The following is a 9,775-nucleotide window of genomic DNA, read 5'->3' as shown; positions in this document are numbered from 1 at the left end:
TTTCCTTCTGTTACTAGAAACCCACAGAAAGAAAATGCAGTATCAGGCGGGTCTAGCGCTAAAAATTCAGCAGAAGGTAGTTACCCTAGTCTGACAACAATAATGAAGGAAGCGATTAATAATGAGACTAAGGAGCATGATGTGAAGCGGAAACGGCAACAGTCAAAGTATTGTCGGTCCCCCTACCAGCAGGACGATCGATGCAAACGTGTGAAAAAAAGTAAATTAATTGTAAAACATTTGTAAAGCTTTTTATGTCCTAACATTTGTAGTTAATTAACTACATGTCCGCTCATGTTGTAGGTCTGTTTTGTATATGTGATTTTCTCATTAGTACAGACTTTATTAATGAGAATCACATAGAGGGCGTGAGGGTTTATATTGACACGCTAGCAGGCTCGCGGAAGCATTGTGCACAGACTATGGTCCACATAACGGGAATAGGTGTGGAAACGTGTACGGTGGAAATGCTTCGAGCCATCACTTCGTGCCAGTGGTTGAATGGCGCTCTAAGTATGAGCATTATTTTATGTTCTTATACACTTATGTTGTATTAAGTACATTTTCTAACTGTCATTTTGTGCCTTCTCAATTTTGATAGGTCATCAATTGTTATTCCAATCACATGCAGAGTCGTACTCCTGTGTCTGATCATCATGTTCTAACATCATGGGTGTCACATTGCCTTATACAGCACACTGAAGGAAAGCTGAAGAACTTGAACATGAACTACATGGAATATTTCACGAAAGAATCGAAAATTGTGTCAAGAGGAGTTGATGAGTACTTCGCAAAATAGAAGGTATTTGCATTTCAAACGACTCTTCACAGTACATAACGATCTTTATATAAATAACCTAACTGTTTTGTAGGCATTTTCCCTTTCAATTTGAACAATAATCATTGGATAACCGTTGAGATGCACAATATGAAGAAAGAGTTTCAAGTTCTAAGTTCTACTGGTAAAATCAGCAAGGCAGTTCGTTCGAAGATTGCTATGGTGGTAACTTAACAATTTTGCATAACACAAATACATTTGTACGTTCGTAAGGTGTTCACTTTGTACGTGCTTAATATTGTTGTGACAATTCTATTTCAGAGGGCAGAAATTGCTACAGATACAATAAGGTAAACTCTGCTATAGGTACAGATCATCCAAATGTTTCTAACTGCCAATAAGGGAGTACAAAATGCCGAGACAACATTACAGGTAAGCTCATACTCGAATGCATATGTAATTGTGTTTTCCATCATGACTTGACTAGCATTTTTATTTTCAGAGTGTCTTGTGGACTTTTCGTGATGAAATGCATCGAACTCTGGGACGAGGATGACTTTAGATATGACTTTGACCAGGAAGAGATTAATTTTTCAAGGGGACGCATTCTCGCGGAAATACTATTTTTAAAGAGCAACACATTGACGAGGGTGAAGGAGAAGATTCTGAAAATTATGGAGAAGCAATAAGTGCGAGAAAGTGTGTAGGGTTTTTGCCCCCCACATGATTATGCCTATTCGTTACTTGGCACAATTTCATTATTGTAATAATGGCAGAATTTTGGCTTTAGCCACGTAGATGATTATGCCTATTCGGTGGTTCGTACCATCTCTTTTATTATTGTAATAATGCCACAATCTCTGTTTTCCCACGTAGATTATTATGGCTATTTGGTGACTGGGACAAATTTATTATTGTAATTATGCCTATTTGGTGATTGAGACAATTTTTGCTATTGTTACAATTGATTGTGCATCGCTACTGATTTTCTGTTTGAAGTGATTATGCCTTTGTGAAATTTATGACTACACTTTTCTGTTTAAAGGAAAAAATGTCCTGGCGTAGTAAAAAATGCCCAACCAGCAGCTAGACCTGTAGTAGGTATATTTTTCCACCCAAATCAAGCCCAACAGGGCGACTCGGGCAGTCAAATCGGCCCACTACAGGCCCAGCAGCAGGAACCAATGGGGCTGGAAGGATATGTAACAGAGGAGTTCGATATGTATGCCGCGCCCGGCTATTTAAGCCGGTCGAGGCGCCTCCCCGCTTCCGAGGTGGGAGTAAACCTCACATGTGCGGGCGCCACGGCTTGCACGGGGCATGCACTGCCTTGTTCGTGGGTCGGCGAAAATTTGAAGCCCAGCGTGATTGGCCCCCTCGCCCCACGTGCGACCTCTCCCCTGCCAACTGGGCTGGCCCATAGTCCACCCGCGCGGTCCCCCCTCCCCGCGTGCGCTGCAGCTGGTCACTGGTTTAGTCCCACCTCGAAAGCGTGGGGGCGCCTCGACCAGCTTAAATAACCGGGCGCGGCGTACTTGTTGAACTCCTCCGTTACATATCCTTCCAGCCCTGTTGGACCCTGTTGTTGGGCCCGTAGTGGTCAATTTGACCTCCCGAGTCGCACTGTTGTGCTTGATTTGGGTGAAAAATATACCTACTGGCGGTCCAGCTGCTGGTCGGGCATTTTTTTTCAATTTTTTTCCTTTAAACAGAACATATACAGTACGGTAAACAAACAAAATATACAGTATGTTAAAACTATGAACTCCTTCACACGAAACATAACAGAAAACATGGCAATTAATTCAGTACATAGGAAAGATGTTCACATAAATATTTTGATAATCATAATTCAGTACATATGATAGATATTCACATAGTTATTTTGAGAAACATAAACAAAACACTTATTAAGTTTCTTGGCGCCGCACACATGTTCACATAAATAAATAACAATATAGGTTATTCCGACATGACTCGTGTAACCAGTTTTCTTCTTCCCACAATTGAAGCCACTTCTCTATGCCCGGTTCCTGAACGAAATATAAAGAATCGTGTGAGAAAATATAGTCGGTAAAATCAAACAAACAACATAACTGAAATAAGAATGTAAAACTTACTTCTCGTTTAGACTACATGTCGCCTTGTTATGACCTGGGAAATGACAAAGACTGCACAATGGACCACTTCGCTTCTCGCTAAAAAAAATTGGTCTACCATTTTTTGTAACATCAGGCCACCCTTTGACCGGCCTTTCTTAGGTGCACCCTTCGTTGAAACTTTCTCAGGATCACGTATACCTGTTGCACCTTCTTCCGCTTGAATTGCCTGCTCCACAATTAGAGCACACCTTTTGTGTCATATGAGTTCCTCTTCCGGGATCTTCTTCCTTGCTATTATATCGTCTAGGCACTTCATCAATTCATAAAACAAGAAGGGATCATTTGCTGCAACATGAGCAGCCTCTGCAGATTTTATGCTCACTTGACTATACTGTTCTCTCTCCTCTGGCCCAGACCAACCCCAACCAAAAAGATCACCCTTGCGCTGCACTGCAACCTATCTCTCGCATCTTTCGACAATCGATGGAGGACACAATACTTTGGTATTTCAGACAATTTAAGATGATGCAAAACAAAGAGAATGTGCTTGCAAGGCAGCCCTTTTCGAACCATCATGTGACACATGCATGATACAGTTTCTTCCGAGTTACCTGATTCATACACAACATTATACCTGAACTTGTGGTTATTCTGCCATGTCACGATGAAGGTCTGACGCTCAATTCCCACTAGCGTCTCAAAAATCTCCAGTTCTCTCATCTTCAAATCATTTTGCTGAATGCAGAAATTAGCAGGAATGAATACTTTGGCAGCATGCTCCTCAATGTCCTTATATTCAGTAACCGCCGGTGGTACTTTCTGATTAGCCTCGCAGTCATCATGCACCTCGTTCTAACGGAGGCAAATTATGCAGTTCTCATAATGCACTACCAAATCAACTATGGTCATACCATAGTTGAGGTGAAGGTGAAGGGAGGAGTTCAGGCTTTCGCCCCTCTGGTTACTACGCATACCAAGAAAAAATTCATCTGAAAGATATGATGCTGCCTAGAGTCTCCTCTTCCTATACATCCTGTTCAGCCACTCTTCAATTTTATCCGTCTTCCATTTATTGACAAAGGCAGTCCATCTCTCCTCAAAGTCAATAGTCAAAAAAATCTCTCCTCAAAGTTCTCTTGACAGGTGGCATAGTACAGGAGCGATCTGAACTCATCCAGTGACTTGTAATGTAGGTGTCTGCATATTTTTCTCGATATGCCACGAGCAAATACGATGGAGAACATCTGAAAGGACACTCCAAATCACTCAGATCATTGCAGCGTCACCGTCTGTAATAATTGACTTTGGCTTCTGCTGACAGTTTGCCCTCATAAAAGTATGGAACAGCCACACATGCGTCGCTTCGGTCTCGTCGGAAACAATGGCGCAACCAAAAACTGTTGTGCAACGGTGGTTATTAACACCGGCGAAGGGGGCGAACAGGATACCATATCTGTTCATCTTATACATGTTGTCAAACATGACCACATCTCCGTAGTCCTGATAGTCCCTCCACGACTATGCATCGCACCAGAACATACACTTCAACCGTGCTTCCTTATCTAGCACATACTCAAAGAAGTCTGGGTCCTTCTGCTTTCTACTCCTCATAATGCCCACTACTGTCTCAGCATCACCCTTTGCAATGAGCTTTATTTTCTCCCAGCAGCAAAGGTTGTACATGTCCCGCCTAATAAGTCCGCATTTCTCGTACAAACCGCACCTATTGATGAAGTTGTCCACCATTATATGCTTACTGATTCCAACCCCTTGCATAGCCAGTATCTCTGCCCTCGTGCCATCTCCAATCCGTCTGTGTGATCACAGAAAACAAACCTCATTGGGCCGAGCCATCACGTGGTTGTGATCATCCATGAATGACACGATGAACCAAACTCCACGTGCCCTGTCCAATTTCACCACCATCTACGCACCGCACTCGCATCGAGTCTCGGGTCTAAGCCTACGGGTGCGACCCTCCATGGTTATGATTTTCCTCTGCCTTCTCCCTGCCCTAGAGCAAACAAACCGCATGAACCATATTATTCCTAAAGCACCCTTCCCTCGTTTCATCTTCTCTCTCCTGATGCTGAACCCATGTTCTTTGGGATGCTTGTTGTAGAATATGTATGCATCCCCTTGTGGCCAAAAAGACATAGCCATGACCTTCCAATGTGTCTCCAACTTCTGTTGTTGGTATTGAGCCTCCTCAATGTCCATCTCTGCTTCGTCGTCGCCACCATCAAGACCATCTGAGCCCTCCTAAAAAAATTACATATGAAACTATGTCAGTTTTTATGATCTATTACAAACTACCGTGCACGGTCCAAAATGTTTGAACAAACCTGGCTCAAGTTATCGGCCCACGATTCCTCATGATTATTTTGCTCATTCTCAACGTCCACATCTTCTTGTAAATTAAAAACACAGACAAATTATTACACATACGGTACTCTGCCAATTGAAAACTAGAATCAAATAGACTTCACTTACCTTTTTCACTGTTTGCACCAATGTTCATTATTTGCAAAATCCTCTGAAGGTAAGATATCATATTATGACCACGAATCGTTATCGTTGTTGTCGTCATCTTCATTACTAGGATCGTTATCGGTCCGACTGACATCATTTGTACCATTCTCATCAGTTGTAAATGAGGTGTCTTCGTCAATTTAAACACACGTTACTACCAACACTGCACATCATTGAAAAACACATTATCACATGTTAAATTCTAAGTTCATGCACTGGGACATATAGATGAATAAATTGCAACATTTAACCTATGAGCATTTAAAACGATTTCTTTCTAAATCTGACTCATGTACATAGGTGCTACAACGAAATTTCTTCTGCTGGATTGTACTTTGTGTATAGTTGCATGACTTGCGTGTAAACTTTGGCACCAGTGATTTCCATGACAATATTATGTTGCTAGTCAATATTGTAGACCACACAATGTCAATGCTAATGAAGATCCCTCTGATTTCCCCCCTAAAGAAGTAGCAGTGGTATAGGATATTTATAGCTTATGTGGGATAGATGACAAACCTTCAGCGGTGGTATCGATGTCGTCCGTCAACGCCGATGGGGCCTTGAGGCATGGGCCTCCGGCTTGATTCAAGACGGCAGCGACGTGGAAGACAGCAGCGACGTGAAAGACGATGAATCCACAAGAGGGAGTACCTAACGGAGCCGCAGCGGCGGACGAGTTAGGTCAACGTCGGCATTTTGGACGAGTGTGGTAGGCTCCATGGGACGTCCGGACGGTTACATGCGGCGAACGCGGCGTCGTTGCGGAAGACAGAGATGTCCAAGACGTGGCCGGCCACTTGCCTAACCGCCGACCATGATGTGGGAGACGACGGGGTTGGAACCACCGGCATGGGAGATTGGGGTGGTTAGAGGCGGCCGTCGACGCGGAGAACAGCGACGTCCAACACTTGGCCAGCCACCGGCGACAGCAGCCTTCCACTCCTCATCCCACCCGCGACGATCCAGATCAGCCACCGCGTGATCGCCGTGCGGCAGGCCTGATCGATCAGCGTTTTTTTTTCTCTAGTCAGGCGGCAGGCAGGATCGATCAAGTGGTCGTGCAAGTTTTTTTTCCTTCTTAGTCACGTTTATTCGTATGACCGGGATTGTACATGTACGATACGAGGTGGGTATACATTTCTTCCATATGACCTTTCTGCCCTTCTATGTTTTGTTGCGGGGTGGGGGGGGGTACCGAAGCACTTCTCTTAGAATTAATCATCGGGACAGGAATAATCAGGAGAGGACATAACAACCTCAAAAAGAAAAACTACCAACAGATATATGAAAGAGAAAAAGATTACATGCAATTAGCATGATGAGGACAGGGTATCGAGATACAGCCCCTCTCCCTACATCCAATCATTTATTATTCGGACGAAAGTATCATCCCAAACGGCAAAAGAAGACGAATCGACTATCTCGTTCTATGATTATACCAAAAGAATATGCACATACCAAGGCAGCTGAACCTGAAACTAATAAAAAAGACAACACAATGCAAAATATAACACCACGATGGTACACTGATATCTCAGAAGGCCCCAAGGGTAAACAATATTTTGAGTTTCAGTAGTACAATCTACATTTTCATCTTCAGTAAGTATTTTTAGCAATTCTCTTGATGTACATGAGACAAAACAACGTATAGTTGCCCGTGAACACACAATTCTTTAGATATATACCGAAGATATCTACATTTTTGAATAGTCCCAGGATTAATTAACCATGGAAACCAAAAGGAAATTCTCCTAACAGAACCTCCTTGATTCTCCTAAAAGCAAAACCAAGTGTGGAAACGAATAGGAGGCTAAACTGCCTAAACACACACACGCGCGCACGCATACATCAGACATCTCTATAGTACCAATTCAGGTAGATCAAGAAAATGAAAAGCCAAATAGCATGGCATATATAGAATTGTAGATTAGTATCTAGTATAACCAGAAAAGTTGAAGAGCATCCAAACACACAAACACCTCATACCAAATTTAGGCACATCAAGAAAATCAACAGTTGAATACAGTCTCAATCTCAATCACCCATCTAGTAGCCGTAACAAAATATAAAAACAACTAACCATTGCTGGAAGCAAGTCACTTACCAGACCATCAAATAAAACAACTCCCAGAAGGTACATTTTCAGCCAATTAACAACTCCCAATGCCCACTTCTCGAGACAATAAATCAGCTTGACTGCAAGCTCCTACAATTATAATATTCAGCATAGGGCACACACTACAGTATCTCTGAATCCAAATCTAGAGATTGCAGTCATTACTGAATGGCATATATATGAACAAAATGCTAAAACGGACATATATAATCCTTACTGGCATGGATATCAAGGGGGTCGGCCACCTGCCCTCTTTCATCAGTCACATGAGGTAGTTCAGACATATGTCTCGGCACCCCATCAACAATCATCTTGCAATGATATATTCGAGATGTCAGAACCAACGATACAGCATGATCTTTCCCAGATCTCTCTAACACCTTCTTGAAGTAATCATATCGATTTTTTAGTATTTTCGCATGTCATTTCCAGAACTGCATAAAACATTTCAATAGCAGATCAGCTAAAGAGTAAACCTTGATGTCCAGTTATCCCATGATCCGTCCAGAAACGACCTCATTTCCTCCTGGACTCCATGTAATCTAAGTTGGAATTTCGTTTTCCAGGGGGCTATTGTTGGTGCATTCATCCGAGCCATTAATCCATGAATGGTAAAAAAGGTGAAAATTCAGTCAGTATCGGCAACGGAGCTAGTGGAACCTGTCAGGTTCACTTAACCATGAGTGCAAGCAGGACCATCAATAATGTTCATACATGTTACTTGACCCCGCAAAAAAGTACAACATCCCATGAAATATGGCCAAAGGCAATAGTTCCAACTTGTCACGAAGCACAGACTTCAGAATAACCTGAAGCATGAAGCAATGCACACATCTCACATTATTATCTAAAAGGTCAAATAACACACATGGTTTTTCATAGGTCAAAAGTAATTCAGTAGGAATAAACTGATGTTTTAGTATGTCCATTCTAAAGTAAAAGAGAAAGAACATTCGCTGCCACTTATACTCATTACCACAAAGATTATTATTATACAACCGAAGTTTGATCAAGCCAATAGCAAATATGCTAATACATAGTACATGTTCTTTTCTGTACCTTACCAAGTGCTACAAAATTCAGTTCAAATGGCTTGAGAGGGGGGAACTGAATAGAGAGGGTAGGATGGGAGTGAGCAACGACGGGAGATCTAATCGCATAAATCCTGGACAGATCTAGCATAGGCAGATCCAAGCAAAGGGGGCTCACCTTGCTAGAAGCCGGCTCCTCGGAGCACGTGGCCGGCACGTCGAGCCGCTCCAGCACGGCCCTGGCGGCGCCCTACACCACTTCCCTGCCACCTCTGCCTTCGTGCTCCTCGTCCTCCTTCCGCTGCTGCTCGTCGCTCGTCGGCGTTGCCCAAGGCCTGCTGCTGCTACTGCTCCCTGCCACCGTCGCCGTCGTGCTCATCGTCCTCCCTCCGCTCGCGGTTCGAGGCGGTGGGTGGCGGGGCGGCTGTGTGACGAGAGAGGAGGAGGGACGGGGGTGGCGCCAGGAGAGGGCGAGGGAACGGGCGGCGGCGGCGTAGAAAGGGGCTAGGGTTAGGGAAGTGGGGAGCAAAGAGGAGGGGGGAGTGAGGAGAGGAGCAGAGAGGACGACGCGCTGGGTGCCTTGTCGGCACCCCTCTTCTGGGATGCGAAAAGACGGAAATACCTTGGTGGGGGCAAAGTATTTACATTTCGATGCAATTGAAATTTTATCGGACGTCTGAGAATGATCGGGTCCGAGATCGCACGGCTCACAGGAAATCAACCCGAGATCCGAAGGTCTGTACTGCGAAGAGATTTCGATCCGATGGCCCAGAGTCCCTAATTGCTGTGAGATCTCGGCGCTCCCCTCCTCTTTTATTTCTGGATTGCTTTTTTATCACACTGCTCTCATGATGTTAACCATTTATGCTATGTTAAACATTTATCAGATTTGTTAAGATTCCTAGCTGCGTTTCTCTCTGTCTGATCCCCTTGGTTCACCAAGCTATTTGTCGAGTTGTGTACGAGCGGGCTCAAAGTGCCACCGCGCCTTCTGCCTCTAGTGTTAAATATAAGGTGTGCATTCTAGAGCTGCAAACATGAGAAAAGAATCGAAATAGCAACTCCACATTTATGCGCCAAGAGCATTTGCACTGGTTTCCTTCACAGAAAAGTAAATATGAAATAGGTGCCTTCTGCCTCCTTTTTTCGAAAAGGGGGGTCTCTTCGGCCTCTGCATCAGAACGATGTATACGACCATCTTATTAAACAAATA

At 43.7% G+C, this 9,775-nt stretch overlaps 1 long non-coding RNA gene across 8 annotated transcripts; it reads right to left on the bottom strand.

Annotated features, from left to right (window-relative positions):
• Positions 1-2,607: 2,607 nt before the first annotated feature.
• Positions 2,608-9,155, bottom strand: LOC119285687. 8 transcript variants are annotated; one of them, XR_005139679.1, is made up of 8 exons: positions 8,741-9,155; positions 7,749-8,340; positions 7,520-7,621; positions 5,932-6,066; positions 5,374-5,575; positions 5,226-5,287; positions 2,899-5,142; positions 2,608-2,811 (listed from the first exon to the last, which is right to left on the bottom strand). It is a non-coding gene; the product is annotated as an uncharacterized LOC119285687 (long non-coding RNA). The 8 variants fall into 8 exon arrangements; XR_005139676.1 differs by having other exon boundaries at positions 7,520-8,340; XR_005139678.1 differs by having other exon boundaries at positions 5,932-7,621.
• Positions 9,156-9,775: the final 620 nt, after the last annotated feature.

Source organism: Triticum dicoccoides, chromosome 4A (genome assembly GCF_002162155.2).
Source record: "Triticum dicoccoides isolate Atlit2015 ecotype Zavitan chromosome 4A, WEW_v2.0, whole genome shotgun sequence".
In the NCBI taxonomy this organism is placed as follows: Eukaryota; Viridiplantae; Streptophyta; class Magnoliopsida; order Poales; family Poaceae; genus Triticum; species Triticum dicoccoides.
Note: the sequence above shows the minus strand (reverse complement) of the source record. Positions and strands in the feature narration are given on the sequence as shown.